The sequence below is a fragment of the Staurois parvus genome, unplaced genomic scaffold (genome assembly GCF_062004578.1).
Source record: "Staurois parvus isolate SC_StPar_1 unplaced genomic scaffold, SC_StPar_1.0 ptg000020l, whole genome shotgun sequence".
In the NCBI taxonomy this organism is placed as follows: domain Eukaryota; kingdom Metazoa; phylum Chordata; class Amphibia; order Anura; family Ranidae; genus Staurois; species Staurois parvus.
In genome coordinates, this window is record NW_028317816.1 from 2,024,419 (window position 1) to 2,049,630 (window position 25,212).

Sequence of the window (25,212 nt, forward strand, 5' to 3'; positions counted from 1 at the left end):
AGAGCTTCCTATCTCTGCACTCTCCCGAGGGATGACCCTCTTTCTTGCAAAATCTGCACTTAGGTCTAAGTTCACAGTCTCCACTTGTATGGCCATACACAAGACATTTCCTGCAGTAACTAGGCTGCCCTGGGTAAAAGAGAAAGCCCCTCTCCCCTCCAATGGTAAAGACTGCAGGGGGCCTCCGCACCCCTCCTACACAGTCAGGATCCATTTTAAACCTTCCCATGAAACGATATTTTCCAGACCAAATCCCATATCTGTTCAGGACTCTTTCTCCCCCTCTCAACTCATCACAGTAGGTGTGCAAGAATGCCCACACCAGATGTAAGTCCGCAAAGGGGTTGTACATATGCACAGTTATTACCTTTTCTTCTTGCATGAACAGTGGTGTTACCTCAAACTTTCCCATGACAGCAGAATCCACAGCTCCTCTGGCCTTCTCGTACGCATTCCAACACACCTCGGTAGATATAAAAGTAATGTCGTAAATTCTCTGCTGCGGAAAATCCTGCAAACACATAATATCCCTTACCGCCAAGCCTAGGGAATCCAGCAACAAATCCACCACGACCATCCTTAAATCCACGACATCCTTAAATTCCGGCTTCACCGTAAAGCGCAGTGAATCTCTCATTCCACGAGTCCCCATGTTCGACACCCAATCGTGTCTCGCCTCCAGATAGAATAACACCCGGAGGGTGCCCCTAAAAAAAGGGATCCCCCCGGCAGCTCTCCCAGCAATAGACCAAACCACCAAACACAGGTAACAGCATACAAGGACCATTCGGCAACAAGTGTTTGTGCAGAGCTGGCTTAAATAGGCCGCCCTGCACCTGACAGGTGCAGCCTAGGTCCTAGTGCCTGCCTAGTACTGTCAAGATGACGGGTGCGCCTGGGTCCTAGTGCCCTGCCACCTACACGTCTTGGCAGACACCTACGCCTGTGTAGACCCATGCGTCGCGATGGTCCCTGACAGGACTACTCCACTGCACCTGTTTCACATGGTAGAGGAAGGGATCATAGAAGAAATTAAGAGGGCTGACCCTACAGTGTTAATTAAAAAGAAAGATGGCACTATCAGATTTTGTGTAGACTACAGAAAACTGTATGCAGCTATGACACGTAATGCTTACTGCTTACTCAGAATTGAAGCGTCACTGACAATTTAAGGGAAGGCAACATTCTTCTCAACCTTAGATTTGGCAAATAGTTACTGGTGAATCCCAATGGTTGAGAAACATCAGCTAAAGACCCCCACGAGTATGATGAAGCACTGATGAAAAGCACAGTCATTAGAATCTGCAGCCTGTCATCCTCATGACCTCAGCATTGTCTTCAGCCAGCAGCAATTTATCAACATAGAAAGCTGGACATCTTACATAAGTTCACGATCTGGGACATTTTTAAGTTCACTTAGGGTTAAAAAACACACATCTGGATAATTGTAATACTTCATGCTTCTATACAAGCATGTCCTTAAATAGCGGGAATTTAAGGCACAGTGGATGAGCAGCTAATTATTAGAAGCTGGACAACTGAAGGCCAATCTGAATATAATATATATGTAGTGAATATTTTTCTCACAATTGTACAGTAAACCATTTATCAAATATATGTAATCGCAAGATTCAATAAGGGCAGAAGGACTGTAAAGATTAGACAGCTTTATAATCCTGCTATCCCCCCAATCTAGAATAACAATATATTCAGGCAAGAGGGGAGTTCATGTACACCAGGGGTGTTCAACCTTTTGACTTTTCTGGGCCACGTTCTAAGAAGAGGAATTTTCTTGGGTCACACATGACATACACTAACAATAAGGATAGCAGATGAGCAGAAAAAGTCAGGAAAATCACAAGTTAACAATCGCTGATATACAGGGGCAGACTGACAACTCATGGGGCCCCCAGGCAATAGGGGATCATGGGGCCCCTGTGTCCTTGCCCAAACTCAAAAAAGCCTATGAAAAAGGTACCAGGGGCATCTCATGGGGCCCCCTACTGACCCCGGGCCCTCGGGCAGTGCCCGAGTTTCCAAATGGTCAGTCCGCCCCTGCTGATATAGATAATGTATCTATCTGAGTAATAAAACTTAATTTTTTGCAATTTTTTTTATTGTAAAAGTAAAAGAGGGCAACATGAAACTAGTGCAATATTGGACACAATTTTTGATAAAACTAAGGCTCCATGTACACTGGGTGTTTTGATTATACTGGTAACGTTAACTGTGTAAAAAAGTATGTGGACCCCTGCGCTATCCAACAAATAACAAAGTGAAAATTAAATAAACTGAAATGAGATAGCTGCTGCTAACATCAAAATGTCTTCCCACAAAAATGACAAATAATAAAGTCACGTTAAAAACGTGAGTTTTTCAGCTTTTTTTCAGTGTTTTTGCATTACCATTTAGTGGCATTTTGCTGCGTTTAGCTGCATTTTTATGTGGTTTTCCGTTTTTGTGTTTTTTAGCAGGTTTTTTTGAGGTAAAAAAAAGTCCAGAAATGCTGGTTTGCAGTGTTTTTCAGCGTTAGAGTGTTTTTACAGCAAAAACTCTTCTAGAAACCCACTAGTCCAGGGTTTTTTTTCCAGCCAAAAAACGTCCCTGCCAAAAGACATTGATACAGTCTATGTGTGCATGGACACATAGGATAACATGCTGGGGAGCTCACTGGCTGTAGAAAAAAACGTCAAAAGCCTACAGCTGTAAAAATGTCAAGTGTGCATGAAGACTCAATCATCTATATCTGGTTCTATGGATGTAGTAGTAATTTTCAATTAAATCTCAAGATGCTATTCAGATATTTTGGTACTAATTTTGTTTGAAAATAGCTACTTACAAATATAGGTGCTGCCGAAAACTGATGACATGAATAAGGCCTTATTGTGAAGAGTGGGATATTTTTCTGCTGTGTAAAAGTCTAGTAAACAAACGCTGTCAAATTTTTGTATAGCCGCATGTGTTCACTAAGTGTAAATGCATTTTTTAAAAAAAAAAAAATCAACATTTTTAGGTAAGTTTACAATTTTGTGTTGTCTTGGGCTGCATGCGGCCCATGGGTAGCGGGTTGGACACTCCTGATGTACATCATCTGAGGAAGAAGACAATTCTAAAAAATATATTAAGGGGAAAAAGTCTTTTAATTTCACGCACAAAAGATATTGCTTTTGCCTATTGATTATAAACTATATATAAATCATTGCACTGAGATATGCGCATTGCTGCGATGTACAGTAAAACTGTTCTCATTGTAGAAGGAGGAAGAAGGAGGCGTGTCCTCATCAGACCATCTGTATTTTAACCAACGCAGCATCGGAAGTTCAGAGAAATGAAGAGGACAGGCATCCCTGCAGTGAAGATTTCTCCAGAATCCAGCTGCCTCACAAGGTGGGACATACTCCATTACAAGTAAATGTGACTAAAACTGTAGGGATATTTTTCAGCTTCAAAGAGAATGTGTCAGTTTGTACATTCAGAGCAAAATGACAGGTTCCCTGAAACCTTGCCACTCCCCTTGAATTGAGAAAAGCAACACATTGTCTTCGAAAAGCAAGTAAGGTTGTTTTTGAAAGGATAACTCAGTTTCTGTTTCAATATTTTTATTAAGAAAGTTTTGTTTTAAGAATACAACAAGCTCAAAATACGCCACGCAGGGTCAGAGCGGAACAATAACACATAAACATAGACATCCTGCTGACTTGTATTAGTGAAATACCGAAATGTCCAATTACATCAAGGAGGAACCAAAGAACATAATATCAGAAAAAGAAGAGGAAAAAAAAAAGGTTAGAAGAAAGGAAAAAGAAAATAAAACAAAAAAAAAATTGAATCAGAAAGAAAACATGAAAAAAGGGAAACTAGAAGGATCACGGATCCAGGGCTAGCACAGGCAGTGACTATAAGAGATCATAACTAGTAGGAAGCAGGGATGGCAAGGAATAACGTATCCAAGGTTCCCAAACCTTAAGGAATCTCAGATGAGAATCATGAAGAATACTAGATATCTGTTCATTGAACAACATAGCATTCATCTGGGTCTTCACCCCCTGGAAGACAACCGAAAGGGTTCTCCAAGCTTGAGCTGTAGCACGTTTGGCCGAAATAAATAGGTAGGATGCCATTTTCTGCTGAGACCTAGACAGACCCAAAATTGGGCAATGCAGGAGGGCCACCTTTGCATCCCTACGAACCGTAATATGAAATAGCGTTTGTAGCAAACCAAAAACCCTAGATCAGAAGTGTAGAACTCACTTTCGTGCGAAAGAAATCGTGAGTAAAAAAAAATAATATAGTATATACAGTACCAGTGGTTCTCATCAGGACCCACAATTGTCCTTGGTCATTACTTCTTGACCCACAAATAATTTAATTTCTGAAACATTATCATTTATTCTACAAAACAACTTGTGCAGTATTCAACAATGTACATAATTTTACATAATAAAATATTTTATACTTTTACAATAAATAGTTATTTTAAGTATACTCAAATAACAAAAATCCTCCAATACCACCTAATTTTAAGCAATGTCTCCTCTACCTCACACTAGTAGTCCATTAAGCTGAGCAATGCCACTTCCACCTCTCACTCTCTCAAAGGCACACTAAGTTAAGAGTATTAATGTCTTCATTGGCATTTTAAATAAACAATATAGTTTGTGCAATACCTGTGTGAGGGTTTTCAGTCCCCCCGTTTCATGCACTCCTTCAATCCCCCCTTCCATGCTCTGCTTTAGCCCACCCTTTCATGCCACCTTCCTTTCCCCTTTTATGCTCTTTCCTTATCCCCCTTTCACACCCTCCTTTAATACCGACCTTGACCCCCTTTTCATGCCCTCCCCTTTCATGCACACTTTCAGTCCCCCCCCATCGCCATCGCTTTCTTGTTTTCTTTCACTCCTTTCAAAATACGCTCTCCATCACCTATCCACAACCCAGGAAAAGTACCTATTGAAGTCATTCCCTGGTGTCCAGAGGTGCATTTCTTCCCTCCTGTGCAGCTGGATGGCTGGAAGGGAGTGTAGGTATATGTCACTTCCTCCCAGCACTGTTGCGTAGGAAGGAGGAATGAGCATGAGGGCCTTGGGACTACTTTGTATGTGCACCGTGCTCACCACCTTAATGGGACCGGCTGGCTGCAATAATACAAATATTAAGGGCAGTTGTAGTTGCGGTCTCAGCTGTCTTAACATCTATATTAGTATGGCTGGTGGCAGTGGCGTCCCTAGGCAGGTGCAGGGGGTGCGCGCCACACCGGGTGATACCTATCGCATGGGGCGACACTGTACCCGCTCCACGAAAAGGTAAGTTGTAAAGAAAGCCAACGATCCCCGCAGGATGGAGCATAATGGATTGGAGTCCGATCCATTATGCTCCCCAATCCGCAGATCCGATCCATCCTGCGGGGATCGTTGGAGGGGGTGTCACCAAGTGTTATCGCACCGGGTGACACCAACCCTAGGGATGCCCCTGGCTGGTGGTTTTTATTAAGCTATGTTATCAGGGATGTTTTATTGGGGCATTAGAAAGACCTGGGGGGGCTTTTGCTCTGGGGCCCAGTCTGCCCCAGGTCGCGACCCACTTTTGGGTTACTTGAGAAACATGGGTATATACAATTGCGACAAGTCATATTATAATTGAATGTTATTAAAAATGACCTTTCCTTTTCAATCTTCAGCGCGGTCATTTTCTGGAAAATGCAATTCAATATGGCTACCTGGAGGCATCTGTACACAGATGGTGTACAGGAAACTCCCCAGAAATGTCATTTCCTGCTTGCGTGATTGACTCACTGGTTTTCCCAGAAGTCTGCACTAGGATACAAGTCAAATTCTTGGTATCCCCTGTCACAAAATTACTTTTTTGGTGAGCTACTCCCAAAGGGAAATCATGTGTAAAGGGATGCAGACCCTACCATTTTCCTCATTAGAGCCCTGCAGGTGCAGCAGGTGATTGCTAATTACGAAACCACTCCTATACAGATTTGCTTTGCACATGGACACAGACAAACAAACAGCAATTCTTCAGAATAACAAAAGGTAGTGAATCTGCAACAAAGTTTGTTAAAATCCTTGCAATGTGCATTGATGACCCTGAGAGGAATGTTTTTTTCTCAACAAAAGTGGAGTAACTCTTTAAGCAAAGTTTACTTGTCAAAGCAAATTGAAAGTCAGCTAACTGAAAGGGATGACGCTATATGGTTGATTTACTAAAACTGGAACACTTAGAATCTTATGCAGCTGTGTACGGTAGCCATTCAGCTTCTAACTTCAGCTTGTTCAATTAAGCACTTCCCGTCCAGCCCATGTATATAAACGACTGGATGGGAGCGTGCGGCACCGCGATCCCTCCGGACACAGCGGAACACCGGTCGCTGTACGGGACCTCTGTGTGAGGTCCCGATCATGTGGTCACTGACTGGCCAATCAGTGATCACATGAATAGTAGTAAGCAAGATGTCACTTCTTACATCATTGCTTACTAAGTGTGAAATCTGTGAATGATCACAGAGGTCACATGCTACAAGGCATTCACAACAGCCTTGTACCATGTGACAAGCTGTGACCAATCACAGCTTGCACAGTATTTCTCAATGGCTGCAAGAATTCCTCCAGAGAGAAGGAGAAATGATTGCTTTTACAGCCTTTATGGGTGTAAAAGCAATCAGTGTAAAAAAAAAAAAAAAAATCACCCCCCACAAGTAGTACAGTGTCACTATGGTGACACTGTACTGCTCGGGTGACGGTATGTTAAAAAAAAACCACATAAATAATAATATTAAAAAAAAAAAATGGTTATAAACTAATTTGGGTTATTTTTTTTTTTTACTAAAAAGATAGATGAATACATTTGGCCAAGATTTATGAAGAAAGATTATTTATTTGCAAATTTGTAAAAGAAAAACACTTTTTTTTCAAAATGTTTGGACTTTTTCATTTATATAGCAAAAAAAAACAAAAATCCCAGTGGTGAATAAATACCACCAAAATAAAGTTTTATCTGTCTCAAAAAAATGCTAAAATATTCATATGGGTACAGTGTTGCATGACCGCGCAATTGTCATTCAAGGTGTGATAGCGCTGAAAGCTGAAAATTGGCCTGGACAGGAAGGGGGTGAATGTGTCCAGTTAAGCTTTGACCAAAAAATCTGGAAGCCGGTTTCTATGCAGAGTTGCACCAGAATTTGCACTCTCCAGGTTTAGCCAGTCATTTGCAAGAGAAATAAAAAAAAAGTACTGTATTTTTGCTTGCACATATTGGGATGATAAAAAGAATCCAGTTGTACTTTATTCGGTATGCTTGATGAACATTTACGTTTCAGGATGAAAAGTACTCTACTATTTTATTACTTCAACCTCTATAAATCTGTCAGTTCAAGACAGACTAATAAAATAACATATTGAAATAATGTACTTTTCAAGCAAAACAACAGGTTATATAAGTACAATTTTAGGTAAATAAAAGTTAAATTTGCTATAACAAATGTAAATTTGTAACACAGCGGCTTGGTAAAACATATGTGTGAGTGGGAGTCCCTAATTTGCTTTGGAAAGAACATGCTGATTATGACTTCAGATTTTTTTGCTCTAATTAATCCACAAACCTAAATAATGTTAAACTAGAAAAATAATATGAATAGTAATACATTGAGCTTGTGTAAGTAAAAGCGACGGTTTATAGCCTTTATTTTCCCCTATTTATTAACAACAAGCTCATGTAAATTTGCAGTCAATCTTTCTGTCTACCATCAGTTGACCAGTAGTGTCTGCTGCCCAATGCCATGAGGGTGTTCCTACATGTATACATAAATAATCTTCTCTAGTCTTCAGAAAACAGCTAATTGTTCCAGTGTCAGTTTCATTTTCTTCCCTGAAGTCCTGACTCATACATACATTTTTGTTTTATTTCCAAGCTTTCTCCTCTCCAGTTCCATAATGAGGTCATCTGTGTTTTAGAACGTACTCAACCTGCAACTTGCAGTTTCCCATTCCCTTGTATCTGTCACATTCCTTTTCCCTTGTGTTGTTTTCAGAAAAGATAGGCAGCTACAGTCTGCATAACAATACGAAAAAGTAAATATTAAAACATAAGATCCATTTTTTTGTACTTGAATCAAAAGGACAAATTACATCACATTATAAAGAATTTGTTGAAGAGTGGTACTGTATTTGACAAATCTCTGAATATACCTGTCTGTGGTGACAGTGTGTGTACAGATGTTTATTTTTTTATATTTGTTAACCGCTTGTGCGCCACCCTATAGCAGAAATACTGCTACAGAGAGCACAGGTGTGCAAAATCATGGCCTCGACTGTCGATCACCGGGTCCTGGCCGGTGATTTCTTGACCGGCACCCGGTGATCACCGAGTATCTCCGACGGGGAGAGACCTGTCTATAACCAACACATATATCACCCTTGTTAGCTCCTGCCCACTTCTTTGTGTGACTCTGCATAGCAGAGCCATTCAAAGCAGTGTGCTTACAGTGAAACACAGCACACAGCACATAGTAAAACAGCACACAGCTAACCCTTTGATTGCCTCACATGTTAACCCCTTCCTGCCCCGTGCTATTAGTACAGTGTCAGTGCTTTTTATTTGCACTAATCACTGTATTGGTGTCACTGGGGATATCAGTGACAGCAAGTCAGTTTCCCCCCAATGTCAGAATGCCCGCCGCAGTCTCGCTATAAGTCGCTGATCGCCGCCATTATTAGTATAAAAAAAATTCCAGTATCTGTACCGCCATTTGTAAACGTTATAACTTTCATGTAAACCAATTAATTTACATGTATTGGGATTTTTTTTTAGCAAAGACATGTAGCAGAATACATTTTGGCCTAAATTTATGACAACATTTGATTTTTTTGATTTTTTTACTGGACATGTTTAATAGCAAACAGTCAAAAATAGTGTTTTTTTTTCTCAAAATTGTTTTTTTTTTTGTTTATAGCACAAAAAATAAAAACACAGAGGCGATCGAATAGCACCAAAAGAAAGCTCTATTTGTGGGCAAAAAAGGATGTAAATTTAATTTGGGTGTAGCGTTGCATGACCGCGCATTTTTTAGTTAAAATAACGCAGCGCCATATCGCAAAAAAATGGCCTGGTCAGGAAGGGGGGTAAATCCTCTGGGGGGCAAATGGTTAACTTATTAGTTAACTTCACCCAGTAACAATCACTCTCAGGCTGCTGGCACCTAGATTGTGGTCCCATGAGCTGGAAAATCTTTGTGCAGGGTGCACCTGAAAGTGGCATTGTTATGTAAGTGACAACGCGGTGTGACATTGGCTGGTCCTTTGTCACAAGTTGGTGAGAAGGGCAGGGATTGGGCACAACATTCATTACACAGCCTAACCCTGGTTAACATGTGTCATGTAAGTGATAACTGGAGGGACTAAGGGAGTACTGTACTGAATACAGAGTTATAGATCGGGGAGATCTAGATTGATTTTAGAGCAGCCTGCCAGGAACATAGATATTAAAGTGATTGTAAAGGCTCAAGGTATTTTACTTTTATGCATTTTATTGACAATCCAGCAATGTGTACGAGAGACTCAGCTCTCCGGGGACTCAATCACAGCCAGTGAGCCAGTAAGGAGAGAGAGGGGATGGGGCTGAGCCACGGCTCTGTGTGTGAACAAACACACAGAGCAGCAGCTTGGGAGCAAGCCTACTTGGGGGGTCCTATAGCAAGCTGCTTGCCCTTGGGGCACTAGGTAGGAGGGAGGGACCAGGAACGCCAACGGGGGACCCAAGAAGAGGAGGATTGGGGCTGCTCTGTGCAAAACCACTGCACACATCAGGTAAGTATAACTTTTTTTTTTTTTAAACCTGCGTTTACTATTACTTTAATGGAAGGCCAAGAAGATTCTTGATCCCTGCAATCTCCACAATACACACACCTGATCATTGCAGTTTGTACATTACATTACAGGTAGGTTGTGTGGAGCCTCATGATTTCTAATGGTGGCCCTGAGTAAAGGTACAAACAAAGTTGTTTGTGTCTGCACAATGAGGTCAATTTGAGTTTTTTCAGCATTGGATGTGCAAGTATTTTTACTAGAGAATGTCAGAGAATACAGTACAGGAATACGCCTGGATTTTCAAGGACCTCTTTAAATATGTCAGAAAGTGTTTGTGCAGTGTGTTTTCAAGATCCTTGATTATTTCTTTGTACCGTATATGTGCTAAAATATATTTTTAGTGCTTCAGTATGTAAAACTCTTAACAAGCTCATCATATTCGGTACTATTTTTGTAATAGTAAACCACCTCCTCACCTCCTCTGCAACATGTGTAAAGTTGGTGAATAACCATACGCATTAAAATTCTAAAATAATAAAGATTCTAAGTGATGTAAAAAGTCATTTTTCATTGAGACTAAAATGTAGTAGACAGCAACTTCTTGCTTCTCAAAATTATTTGTTTATTTCAATGTAGTTAATACCCAGCCTTTCTAAATGAAAAAATAAAAATGTTTCTATATTTGTAAAAGCCAAGACCAATCTTTTTTGAGAAACTACTGCTTTCTAATTTAGAAAATTCTTATTGATTGAGGGTTATTGGTATGCACTGGCACACAAGCATTAACATGCAATATACCACAAGTTAATGTGCACTGATAAAAGGCAGGTAGTACATTTAAACAGAACACCTAATGGACCAGAGTAGACCCAAAAAGGTGCATACAGAATTTCTGGCAGCATAACACACTTTAGTACATTGCCATGAGCTGCATAGCACTACAATGCAGGTCTCTCAGCAAGCCGCGCTGGGATGCAATCTAACATGAATGTGGCACTGCATTACAATAACACAATGCAAGAGTGTAAACGGATCCTTAGTAACCCTTAGGCTATTTTCTACTTGGGTTTGGGGGCAGTAAATCTGCAATTCAACCTTCTGCTTTTACCCCTCCCTCCCAAAGAAAAATAAATTATTTTAATTTATATAACCCTTTGAAAATAGCTTTTTTTAAGTGTCAATATACCCCAAAATGGTACATTTCCTCATTATGAGTATATGTGCTGCAGGTTTCTTTTATTAACCAATTGACCTCTGGAAGGTTTTACCCCCTTCCTGCCCAGAGTATTTTTTGGAATGAGGCACTGCACTACTTTAACTGGTAATTGTGCGGTCATGCAAAACAGTACCCAAATTACATTTATATCCTTTTTTTTCAAACAAATGGAGATTTTTTTGGTGGTAGTTGATCACACCTGGGTTTTTATTTTCTTGTAATATAAATGAAAAAAGGACAAAAATTTTGAAAAAAAACATATTCTATTTTCTATTATAAAAAATATCCATTAAACTCATTTTATTCATCATTAATTTATGCAAAAATGTAGTCTGCTCCATGTCTTTGGTAAAACAAAAAATCCCAATAAATGTTTATTGATTGGTTTATGTGAAAGTTATAGCGTCTACAAACTATGGTATATATACTGGAATTTATGCAGCTTTTACTTTCTGACTGCCTATCACATTTCTTGTGCTAAAATGCCAGGATAGCACAAAACCCCCCAAATGACCCCTTTTTGGAAAGTAGACACCCAAAGCTATTTGCTGAAAGGCATATTGAGTCCATTGAAGATTTTGTTTGCCAGACGTTTTTGAAAAATGACAAAAATGTTTTTTTTTTTACACAAAGTTGTCACTTAAATTATATATTGTTCACACATGCTATGGGTATATGCAGAATTACACCTCACAATGAATTCTTCTACTTCTGAGTATGGAGATGCCACATGTGTGGAACTTTTTGGAAGCACAGCTGTGTAGGGTCTCAAAAATCAATGGCCACCTTCAGGTTTTCAAAGGGCATAATTTTCTCATTTCACTTCCTGACTACCAATCACAGTTTCAGAGGCCCTGAAATGCCAGGAGAGAACCCCTCTCCCCCCAAATGACCCCTTTTCAGAAAGTAGACACCCTAAGCTATTTGCTGAGAGGCATGTTGAGTTCATAGAAGATTTTATTTTTTGCCGCAAGTTTTTGAAAAATGGCAAAAATGTTTTGTTTTTTTTACACAAAGTTATCACTTAAATGATATATTGCTCACACATGCCATGGAAGTTGGAAATACACCCCAAAAGACATTATTCTACTTCTCCTTAGTATGAGGATACCACATGTGTGAGACTTTTTCAGAGTCTAACTACAAACCCCAAATCCAATGACCTCTTTGAAAGCCTGAAGGTGCGTAATTCCTCATTTTACTTCCTCACTACCTATCACAGTTTCAGAGGCTCTGAAATACCAGGATAGCACAAACCCACCAAATGACCCCCTTTTGGAAAGTAGACACCTCAAGCTAATTGCTGAAAGGCATGCTGAGTTCATGGAAGATTTTATTTTTTGCCACAAGTTTTTGGAAAATGCCAAATACATTTTTTATAAAAAATGTTTAATTAAATTATATATTGGTCACACATGCCATTGGTTTATGCAGAATTACACCCCAAAACACATTCTGCTACTTCTCCAGGGGCTACCACATGTGTGGGACTTTTTGGCAGTTTAGCCACGTACAGGACCCCAAAATCCAGTAAGCACCTTCAAGCCTTTAAAGTGCATTCTTTCTTCCTGACTACCTATCACAGTTTCAGAGGCCATGAAATGCCAGACCCTCCAAGGTATTTGCTGAGAGGCATGGTGAGTATTTTGCAGATCTCATTTGTTGATACAAGTTTTTGGAAAATGAAGAAAGAAAACAAAAATGTATTTTTTCTTTTCTTTTTTTATTTTTCAAAACCTTGTGACAAATAAATGAGATCTGCAAAATACTCTTATGCCTCTTATTGTCTACTTTCCGAAAAGGCAGTGGTGGAACTTCCAGGGTCACAACAGTCACACTTGTGACCAGGCCTTAAAGTTCCGCCACTGTAGGGGGCGAGCCAACCTCTGCCTGCCCAGATCCTCCTTTACCAATATGAGAATGGAGCAGCTAGTTTCACTAACAGGCAGGTACACAGTAAAATATTGGTCTGCCCCACTCTCCACCCATTCTATTCCCAGATGTAGGGTAGGCAGATGCTGTGTCGGGAGGCAGAGACTGAAAGAAGAAATCAGCTGACCCGGGCTGGGCCAGTAGAGTGAAGAGGGAGGAGCTCTATGCTTTGTGAGGAAACCCCATGTCAGGACAGGAGTTACTGGAGACACACTGAGACTGAGCAGAGAAGGGGGAACCCAGTGATCTGCAAGAGTGTCACTGATCCTATCCCCGCATATCAGCACCGCCACTGACTGGGGGACCATGGCTGCCACTGATCCCATCCCCCACCGCTGCCACTGATCCTATCCTCCCCTGCTGCCACTTATCCCACCCCCCCCCCACAGCTGCTAAGGATCACACTCCCCACCACCACTGCCATTGATCTCATCCCCCTACCACCACCATTGCTGCCACAGATCACACCCCCCACCATGACTACCACTACCACTGATCTCATCTTCCCCACCACCACCACAGTCACAAATCACACACCCCCACCACTACCACTGCCACTGATCTCATCCTCCCCCCCACCACTGCCACTTTTCCCTTCCTCCTCTCCACCACCACAGATCACAGTCCTCACCACCACTACCACTGCCACTGATCCCACCCTCCCCACCACCACCACCACTGCCAAAGATCACACCCTCCCACCAAGACTCCCGCTGCCACTGATCCTATCCCTCCTAACACCACCGCTGCCTCAGATCACACTCCCCCCACCACCACTACCACTGTCCCTGATCCCATCCTAACCACCACCACCATCGCTGACACAGATCACACCCCCCACCACCAACACTGCTGCCACAGATCACACTCCACACCACCACTGATTCCACCCTCCCCCCTCCACTACCACCACCCTTTATACCAGAGTCACCCCTTAAATCAGAGTCCCCAGACTTTTCCCTTACATCAGAGTCCCCAGACTTTTCCTTTACATCAGAGTCCCCAGACTTTTCCCTTACATCCGAGTCCCTAGCTTTGTCCCTTACATCAGAGTCCCCATACCTCATATAGAGAGGTTTATGCCTTTCCTAATCATGTCCAATCAATGAATTTCCCACAGGTGGACTCCAATTAAGTTGTGGAAGCATCTCAAGGATGATCAGTGGTAACAGGATGCACCAGCTCAATTTTGAGTGTCATGGCAAAGGCTGTGAATACTTACAGTATGTACATGTGTTTTTTTTATTTTTTTATTTTTAATAATTTGCAAAGATTTCAAAACAAACTTCTTTCACATTGTAATTATAGGGTATTGTTTGTAGAATGTTGAGTAAAAAAAAATTATTTAATCCATTTTGGAATAAGGCTGTGACATAACAAAATGTGGCAAAAGTTAAGTGCTGTGAATACTTTCTGGATGCACTGTACGTAAAAAAGGTGACACCAAGTCCCAAGCTATCTTAACACTGCATCTGTTGTCGGGGCATCTGGGAGGCTCCACATGACTGTCTTTTCCATCGTAAATTACATACATAGCCTGTCTTTTCCATCGAAAATTACATATATAGCCTGCTGCCCTCTCTGAGAGCTTATACATTATATTCTCATATCTATGCCTGGCCATAGCAGCAGAGAACACGGGGATATGATGAATCCCATCTGTGGACCAATATGACCACAACTCATTCTTAGTAATACCCATGTTGAGGGTCAGCCTCAAAAAATTTTAAATTCGGAAACTGTAATAGGTTTCCATGCGAATAGTCTTGCAAGGTTTGAATTTGGGTTGGCGGCGATGTACTGCTCGGCATATAAATTGCTTTGATCCACAATCGATCCATAGAGCTCTTCCCTGAAAAACAGCTCAAAAACAATCAAGGGGAGTAGTTATATTTGCACCTGAATTCCGGGTTGGGCAGTGAATGGGGGAAGTACAGGTGCTGCAGAATCCGTGGGCTGCCAATTAGGATTTGCAAGCACTTCCAGAAGGACACTGTGGGCCTGTGTTTGAATTCTTGGTGGCTGCGGGACACTACTTGTGCTAGCCACCTCAGCAGCTTGTACTGCACTTATGGGACTCCCCACATCACCAAGTGATACTGCAGTGCTGGTATGTAAAAGATCAGGATGTACTAGGCCGCAGGTGCTTGCAAGATCACAGATAGGTAGTGCGGCCCTAGTACTCGCACTCTGCTGCATATGAGAATCATCATGCAATTACAGCACCTCAGCAACCTGGGCACGGGGTCAGGTACGCCTGACCTTAGCAAGGACTTCTTCTCCATCGTCTGAGCTACCTGTCAGGGTTCCGCTGCTGTCTACAGGTTGAGATTCTGAGCCTGATTCTGTCAGTGAGGCTTCCCCTTCACTTTCATCTGACATGCCCAGAACCCTGTAGGCCTCTTCACTAGTTTACCTTTCTTTGGACATTTTGACCACTAAATTTACAGGTACCTAGTGTTACAGAAAAATGAGTTCCTGGCTGTCAGGGACTGCTTGAACGGTTACAAATAAATGTACCTGTCAGTGCTAGCAGAGGCCTTATTCTGCTAATGCTGCAGTTTTGTGTGCAATGTATAAAGTGACAGTAATCTACTAATGCTGCACCTATGTGGGGGTTGGACTGGAGGGGCTAAACACAGGTGCTGGCAGGTGTCAGGCTGATTTTGGGAACACTATACTTTTCCCAAAATCAGCCTGACACCTGCCAGCACCTGTGTTTAGCCCCTCCACTCCAACCCCCCAGTAGGTGCAGCGTTAGTAGATTACTGTCACTGATCTGATCAAAGATACTGCTCCATTCAGACACTATACTAGCAATGGAGGTTTATATTGTATCTCTTCTCTCTCTGGAACCGAAAAGGGCTCAAGGAGAGAAGACTGCATCATTTCCGGTGCCTGTTTTCTGTAAACACAGGCACAGGATGATCTCTTTTTTGGTACAGCTGATCAGGAGTTCCAGGCCAATGATTTTTTCTGATGACTGATTGATGTTGTACCAGAATTAACAGTGAGAGTAAATCTCCCTAGTGAAGACCAGTGAAATCCAGGCTGAGGTTCTAACGCTTCTACATCCTATCCAAAACCAAAGAAAAATGTTTTGGATTTACATATACGTTAAAGTCTATTTAACCATCTCAATACCACCGTATATATATATATATATGGCTTCATATTGAGGAGACTTCTCCGGGATCATGGTTGAGGCTAAATCCATGATCCCAGTACCGTTTTTTACAACAGGTGATTCTCTTTCATGTTAAAGTGATCCAGGCAGCTATACTGTACAGCCACTGGATCACTTTTACAGGTGTCAGAAGGGGGTCTCAGCTTTTACCAGGCTCTATCGCCCCATCAGGGAGCCCAGTAATGCTTCAGTCACATTCACTGAGAAGAACTGCAGGAACGGAAGTTCCCACCCCTCTTCTGTGACGTCAGAAACCAGAAGTGATGAGGATTTAATCACTTTCAGTTTCTGTTTGTTGATAAGCCATTACTGGCTTGTACGGCGTCTAATTAACCCAATCTTGTTTGATCAGATGTTTTGGGAGGCCATAGTAGAGGTCTTGGATCTTAATAGATCCACCCCAGATTTTCCCATAAAAAAATTTTGTTCATCCCTTGTGATTGCAATAAAGTTGATTAAAAAAATAAAAATATAGTGCTTTGAAAAGTATTAATACCCCCTTCCACATTTTGTGATGTTACAACCAAAAACGTATATGTATTTTTATTTTGGCCTGTGGACAGATTCTCCCACCTGAGATGTGGATCTCTGGAGCTTCCCCAGAATTACCATGGGCCTCCTGGCTGCTTCTCTGATTAATGCTCTCCTTGCCTGGCCTGTCAGTTTAGGTGGACGGCCATGTCTTGGTAGGTTTGCAGTTGTGCCATACTCTTTCCATTTTCAGATGTTGGATTGAACAGTGCCCCGTGAGATGTTCAAAGCTTGGGATATTTTTTTACAACCTAACCCTCCTTTAATTTCTCCACAACTTTATCCATGATCTGTCGGGTGTGTTCCTTGGTCTTCATGATGCTGTTTGTTCACTAATGTTCTCTAACAAACCTCTGAGGGCTTCACAGAACAGCTGTATTTATACTGAGTTTAAATTACACACGTAGACTGTATTTACTAATTAGGTGACTTCTGAAGGCAATTGATTACACTAGATTTTAGTTAGGGGTATCAGAATAAAGGGGGCTGAACACAAATGCATGCCACATATTTATTTTTTAAAAAATTTTTAAAACCAATTATCATTTTCCTTCCACTTCACAATTATGTACCACTTTGTGTTGGTCTATCACATGAAATCCGAATAAAATACATTTACGTTTTTGGTTGTAACATGATAAAATGTGGAAAATTTCACGGGGTGTGAGTACTTTTTCAAGGCACTATACAGTGTAAAAAAATGTAAATAAAATAAATAAATAAAAACAATTTTAAAGTGCCCCTGTGCTCACGCGCAAATGCTAACACGCATGTAGGTTCGGCATGTAAGCGTTGATCGCATCACACATGTGAGGTATCACTAATAACTGTAGTGCCAGACCGCCTGTGTAACTCTAAACTAGTAACCTGTAAAAACTTCTAAAATGTCACCTATGGATAATTTGATGTGACATATTTTATTGCCCATTCCACAGGGATGCTCAACATATTTTGCATCCATCTATTTACACGGCATAACATGATCTTTCATATTTTACTCCCAAAAAATTGGGTATTATATTGTGTTTACTAATATTTTTTTCTAAAAAGAGCTGTGCAGATACCATGTAACATAAAAGTTTGCAACACCCATCCTTTTATTTGCAATGGCTTCTGCTTAAAAATAAGTAATTTTCTAGCAGATTTTTACATGTATGAAAGGAATGTCAGAATTGGCCTGAGGGTCAAGTAGTTTCTTCTCACTGTAAGACTTCCTTTCTGCAGGATGTCAACAATGCTGTTTTTTGGGGGGTGTCAGAATTTAATTAGCAAATTGGTTCATCTGGCTTTCTAAATTTCCCTTTCAGTATGTGGGAAGTGATTCAACACAATTGACATATAGCAGTCACCAACCATCTTTTTTTGCACTACTATGTATTCCAGAAGACCCAAACCCGCCGTATGCAAATAGTGACTTAGAGACCTCGTCTAAACGCTGACGAACCAATGCACATCCTAGAATGCAGAGTAACACATCTCTTTAGACTGCTGATGTTCATGCTTTGCTTTAGATCAGACATGGGCTTTAGCTTGGGTTCACATATGTGCGGTACGGTATATCACAAGGGATTCACACAGGAACCGCACCACATTCCTGTGCAAATCACATGTGATTTGTGTGCGGTGCGATTGGAGCTCCATTCGCACCGCACCCACACCAAAAATGTGCAGGACCCTTTTTTGGGTCCGCACTAGAATCAGATCGCATAGGTATTCACACCATGCGATCCAATTCTGCACATCGCACCGCGTTTTGAGGACTGCTTATGGGGTGTTGTTAACTTAACCTACACACCTGCAGCGGTTCACATTAATGGGGTGCGATTCTGATGCGGTGCGGAATTTGCATTGAAAACTCTGCGAATTCCGCACCGCATCAGTGTGAACCAGGGCTTAAATTGGTATTTGCCTACAGCTGTCTTCCTAGAAAGCATGCTTCACTATTAGTGTTGTTATATTTTGTCCACCACAGACCTTGGTTCTTTTGCATGTCAATCTAACAATATGGTAATGTAAAATGTTATTTATGCAGTTCTTAAACAAGAGTTCATTGGTATGACTTATTCTCAAAACTGCAGGAAAAATGAGGATGGAGATCATATTTAAAATTATAATGGCACTAGAAGAATTTTCCCAAAAATATCAGTAATGGTGTAGAAAAAATTCAGAAACTCTAAAGTTACTTTTACACTGATCCATAGTTATTGAAGTGTTATTACCGTGTTTGCAGTGCATTTTTACAGGACACGAGACTCAAAAAAAACGCACAAAAAATGCAACGCAGGTGCAGGTTTTTGATGTGTTTTTGCCACGTTTTGCATTGCTTTAAATGGTAAGATGCATTTTTGCCTGCACAAAAAATGCAGCTAATAGGATGTAAAAGAAATACAGTGGCCCCACAATGGATCAGTGTGAAGAGTTCCATAGGGTTATGAGGTCACATGTTTTTCTTCTGTTTTTTTTTCAACACAAAAGCGGAAGGCTGCTTTCACACTGATATAATTTGGTGTGTTCTTCAGTTAAAAAAAAGCAGAAGAAAAGTGAAAGAAAACTGCATCCCTTTATATCCTATGGCTCTTTTTACACTGATCCATTGCGCTTCAGTTCCGGTGAAAAAAAGTCTGCCCGCTATACCAAAAACACATCCCTCCAGTGAAATGAATGTAATGAGAATGCATTTTTTCTGCGGAGCAGTGTGAAAGTATAACATGGACATCAGTAGCAGATGCAGTAAAAACAGTGCATCTGTGCAGAAATGATCATGTAAATGATTCTACTGAAATCCAGTGTGCCTGCAATGCAGTACCTTACTTCTGACAGCAGGTGTTGCAGGTCTCCCTTGTTGTAGCACACAGGCTGGCAAGAATGATGGAAGCAAAAATTGTGGAAGACTGTGAAAGGTTCCATACTTAGTCAAGTATTTGTTTATAGACAAGTGTATGAAATGAAGTAAGTGATACAGTAAATATTACACCTGTACTAATAATTAATATTAATTATTGAGAGACTGGATTGAAATGTGTGAGCACAATTAGGACCACCACACCTACTCTTTGATAGATTAAGAATGATGAGGTAATGCCTGATATAGGCCTACATCCCTAAATGTTACACTTGAAAAAACAGAAGAACCCCCCATTGGGACTTTAATGGCACCAATACATAAGTTAAAACGTTCACATCAGTCTTTATTTTGTATCACAATATAAAGTCAAACATTTAAAAATGGCATATTGAGAAGGCTGTTGTATTACATCACCATCATATCATACTGACAGATTATAGAGTTTGTTATACAAATCCAACACGTTTCAGAATAAATCAACTCCTTCCTCAGAGAAAAAAAAATTCTGCAGGAAGATGGCAACATCTAAGAAGTCAAATCATAATGACCATCAGCCATAACATAAAACCAAAATAGATTATATGGTAAACGTATGTGAGCGCACTCAACGATGGAGCAGCTATGCACAAAGGCAACCAAACTAAAACCCTCAAAAGAATAATAATATAACGGTAGTGCAGCGCTGAATAAGTATTAAAATCCTAAAATTTATAAAAATGGCACAATACTTATTAAAAAGATGATGATAAAAGTTCATAAAACAGAATAATATTGTTAAGCCGCCTGGCAGAGTCTCTAGCAGCCCACCGCACGGACGCCCTCAGGGCACGGGGTCTAAGTCACAGCCTGCTGTTCACCAGGGCCCCTGATGGTGGGGATGGACTTGGTGCAGACTGAAACCAGGTCGCGACCCCCCGAGTGCGACCCACGGTGGTAGAGAGTACTGACAGGGGAGTGCAGGAACGGAATCTAATTTGGAAGAGGCAGACAGATACACTGGTCTGATCCGAGCCGGATGGATGGATGGTCGGGTACGGTATGCGTGGTCAGACAGGCCGGGTCGGTATTATGCAGGCAGTGAGGTACAAGAGGAGTGAGCTAAGAATGGTCAGGTCACAAGCCAGGTTCAGCAGGATGCAGGCAAATACAGTACCAGGGATCAGACGGAAGAGTAGTCAGGCAAGCCAGGGGTTAAACAGGAGAAGAGCAGGATCAGGAACAAGCAGAGGTCGGCAACGGAGTATACAGCACACAGGAACAGGATACAAGATACAGGATACAAGACCAAACGGCAACTTGACATACCTGTTCCTACGTTTAAATAGCCCGCCTCCCACTGTCATTGGTGCCAGGCTGCCATGCGCGGCCAGGTCCTACTGCCCGCCGGGTAGAGAGAGTTGGTGTTCTGCACATGTGCCGCCCGACACGATGCCGCAGAACACCTGGATCCTGACAAATATTATAGTTCATAAAGTGACTTTCAGTGCTCTAATGGTGCTTGTTATCCTGGTACGTCTGTGCTTGTGCAGTGATATAGAGAAAATTGCGCACTCACCAGACGCGCAGTTTATATGCGCCAGTATATATATATCCTGAAGTCATCAAGGTAGGTATGGCATTAGGGTGACTTCCCTCTGAAGGGCAGGGTGGTGAAACAATCAGGTCCTGGGACTTTAAGTGTTGACCCAAAACAGCCAGAGTTCCCCTTAAGGGATAGATGGATGTTGCTTCCTGGATATGCAGGAGGACCCCTCTGGGTACTGGGATGGATCTTTATCACATACAGGGCATCTGAAAATTAATAGTCCACTCGGGAGTTCAGAAACAGGAATATGCTCATAGTGTAGTAAATTTAAATCTCCATTTATTGAGTATTGCATCAGTAACAGGGTTAAACTCACGATAAGAAAGCAACAGGACTAACCATCCTTAAGTAAAGATGGCTGACGGAGCTCCACGTTGCTCCGGCGGCGTGACGTCATGGCGTAATTTGCTCCTCCTTACGCGTTTCGTGCACCCGCATGTCATCAGAGGGGATCGCCAATGATTGCTACTAGAGATGAGCGAATCGAACCTGGCGAATTGGAATTCGTTTCGAATATCAGGAAAAATTCGATTCGCATCGAATCCGAATTTTAGCAAACTTCGGGTGCACGAATCGAATTTTTCCCGATCAGCCGGCAAAAGTGTTACTGCAGAGAGCTCCGCTATTTCTGACAGTTCTGACAGTTCATTTACAGCGGTTGAAACATTGTATCTATTTGTTTCCATTTAGGATACAGATGTTTTTATTCGGAAATAAATAGATACAATGTTTCAACCACTGTAAATGTGAAGGAACTGTCAGAGAACTGTCAGAAATAGCGGAGCTCTCTGCAGATACACTTTTTGCTGTACTGGAATACTTCTTCTTTTCATTCTTCTTCTTTTCATTCTTCTTCTTCTTCTTTTCATTCTTCTTTTCATTCTTCTTCTTCTTCTTTTCATTCTACTTCTTCTTCTTTTCATTCTTCTTCTTTTCATTCTTCTTCTTCTTCTTTTCATTCTTCTTCTTTTCATTCTTCTTCTTTTCATTCTTCTTCTTCTTCTTTTCATTCTTCTTCTTCTTCTTTTCATTCTTCTTCTTCTTCTTTTCATTCTTCTTTTCATTCTTCTTCTTTTCATTCTTCTTCTTCTTCTTCTTTTCATTCTTCTTTTCATTCTTCTTCTTCTTCTTCTTTTCATTCTTCTTCTTCTTTTTATTCTTCTTTTCATTCTTCTTCTTCTTCTTCTTTTTATTCTTCTTTTCATTCTACTTCTTCTTCTTTTCATTCTTCTTCTTCTTCTTTTCATTCTTCTTCTTTTCATTCTTCTTTTCATTCTTCTTCTTTTCATTCTTCTTCTTCTTTTCATTCTTCTTTTCATTCTTCTTCTGCTTCTTTTCATTCTTCTTTTCATTCTTCTTCTTCTTCTTTTCATTCTTCTTTTCATTCTTCTTTTCATTCTTCTTCTCATTCTTCTTTTCATTCTTCTTCTTCTTCTTTTCATTCTTCTTCTTCTTCTTTTCATTCTTCTTCTTCTTCTTTTCATTCTTCTCATTCTTCTTTTCATTCTTCTTTTCATTCTTCTTCTTCTTCTTTTCATTCTTCTTCTTTTCATTCTTCTTCTTCTTTTCATTCTTCTTTTCATTCTTCTTCTTCTTCTTTTCATTCTTCTTCTTCTTCTTTTCATTCTTCTTTTCATTCTTCTTTTCATTCTTCTTCTTTTCATTCTTCTCATTCTTCTTCTCATTCTTCTTTTCATTCTTCTTTTCATTCTTCTTCTCATTCTTCTTTTTCATTCTTCTTCTTCTTTTCATTCTTCTTTTCATTCTTCTTCTTCTTCTTTTCATTCTTCTTTTCATTCTTCTTCTTCTTCTTTTCATTCTTCTTCTTCTTTTCATTCTTCTTCTTCTTCTTTTCATTCTTCTTTTCATTCTTCTTCTCATTCTTCTTTTCATTCTTCTTCTCATTCTTCTTTTCATTCTTCTTCTTCTTTTCATTCTTCTTCTTCTTCTTTTCATTCTTCTTCTTCTTCTTTTCATTCTTCTTTTCATTCTTCTTCTTCTTCTTTTCATTCTTCTTCTTCTTTTCCTTCTTCTTCTTCTTCGTCGTGCCCCGTGACTGCCCAAATGAGTGAAGTGTGCGGTGATTCTAAGATCGACGGCACTCATCTGCATGTCATACTGACTGACAGTATTATTTCTCTTCCCCAGCAGACTCCAAGGGCATTTAAATTAAAGGTACAGTGTTCTGCACTAATATAAAGGCTCTCTGAAGCCTAGAAACCCTTTTAATAAGTTAAATTCGCGGCGAATAAATTCGCATCGAATCGAATTTCTCCCGCAAATTCGGCGAATCAGCCGAATCGAATTTTTGAATAATTCGCTCATCTCTAGTGAATATTGAAAGATTTTTGGCTGTAAAATATGTAAGTATGTGTATAAGGATAAGTGGGAAAGAAAGTCTGGCAGGTTGTATGTTGAGGTATGCAAGTGGGAGTGTGTTGAGAAAGTATAAGTTGTATGAGAGTGACTTGAGGAAGCCTGTAAGTTTTGATGCGCCACGGTGGGAGGTGGGAGGTGGTAGTAAAATAAGGATAGATGTGATTTTGTGCGGTATTAATTTGTCTTCTTTGGTTTTTTTCAGAATGGAACGGTGAAAGGGACAGCGGTGAAGGGAAAGCACAGGATGAATATTTGTCTATAAGAAGGGAAAGGAATCGAGGGAGAGTTTTTTGTGTGTTTTGTGGGTGGGGGGGGGGATATTGTGTGTTATTTTCTGAAATATGAATTTTTGTTGTGAACTTTTTGTTGATATTTTGTTGATGGAAAATTTATTTTTCATTTATGTATGTAAATAATTTTTATGACCTTTTAAATAAAAGAATTAAAAAAATTAGTACAGTGTCAGTGCTTTTTTTTTTAGCACTGATCGCTGCATTGGTGTCACTGGAGTGTCAGTGACAACAAGTTAGTTCCCCCCCAGTGTCAAAATGTCCGTCGTAGTCCCGCTAAAAGTCGCTGCTCGCCACCATTACTAGTAGAAAAAAAAAATCCCATTATCTATACCACCATTTGTAAATGCTATAACTTTCACATAAACCAATTAATTTACACGTTAAATTCGCGGCGAATAAATTTGCATCGAATCGAATTTCTCCCGCAAATTCGGCGAATCAGCCGAATCGAATTTTTGAATAATTCGCTCATCTCTAATTGCTACCACTCCCTGATAAGCATTTTGATGGTTACAAGTTACCTGGTGCCCCCTTAGCTGAGCACTGAGGCCACCTAGACAGCAGCAAAAAAGATTGGAGGACATAAAAACCTATTGATCCACACTATAGAAAGAAGAATGCATACTAGTAAGAAACATGTATGCAAGGGGTCTTGTAAAAGACCCACCAGAAAGGTTTTGTAGTTCTGTATGTTATCCCATAGTTGCCTTCACCTATGGGATAACAGGCTTGCCTACATCTATGGGTACATAACAACTGAAAAATACTGAAATTGCTGAATGTTATAGCATTCTAGAGCCCCTCAGGGGTATCACAGGGTTTTATTTTTTTAATATAATTTGTAGCATTTTTTTTCCACTTCTAACAATCAGGTGTTCTCTACCAGAGGATTGCAGTGTGTCAATCTTTTGGGCACAATGCCAATATTGGGAGAGGTGAGGGCAAAGTAATTAATCATATCTAGTATGGAAGTAGGAGCGTGAGCTGCCCTTTATATACGTGATTCTGTTGTTCAAGGTAAGGAAGCGTTGTCATTGGCTCCCTTACATGTCAGTCACAGGGTTCTGGACAGTAATTCATGGCTGGGACCCGGTGATTGGCAGAACAACTGACAGGAGAGAGATCTATGAATGTAAACAACACAGATCTCTCTCCTTTCAGCAGGAATGTACTGGTTTTTATCTCCCTGCAATGCACCCCACCTTCATTATTGTCCCCTCTTATATCAGAGTCCACCATTACATCCATACATAGGAGTTCTCATCTTACATAAGAAACCCCCCGTTCCCCTGTTACAATTGAGTCCCCCTTAGATCCAGTGGTCTTCCTTACATCAGATTCAGCCCTTTGTTCAGTCCCCACTTATGTCAGAGTCCCCCCTTTGATCGGTCCCCACTTACATCAGAGCCCCTCATTACATCACTCCCCTTTTACTTCC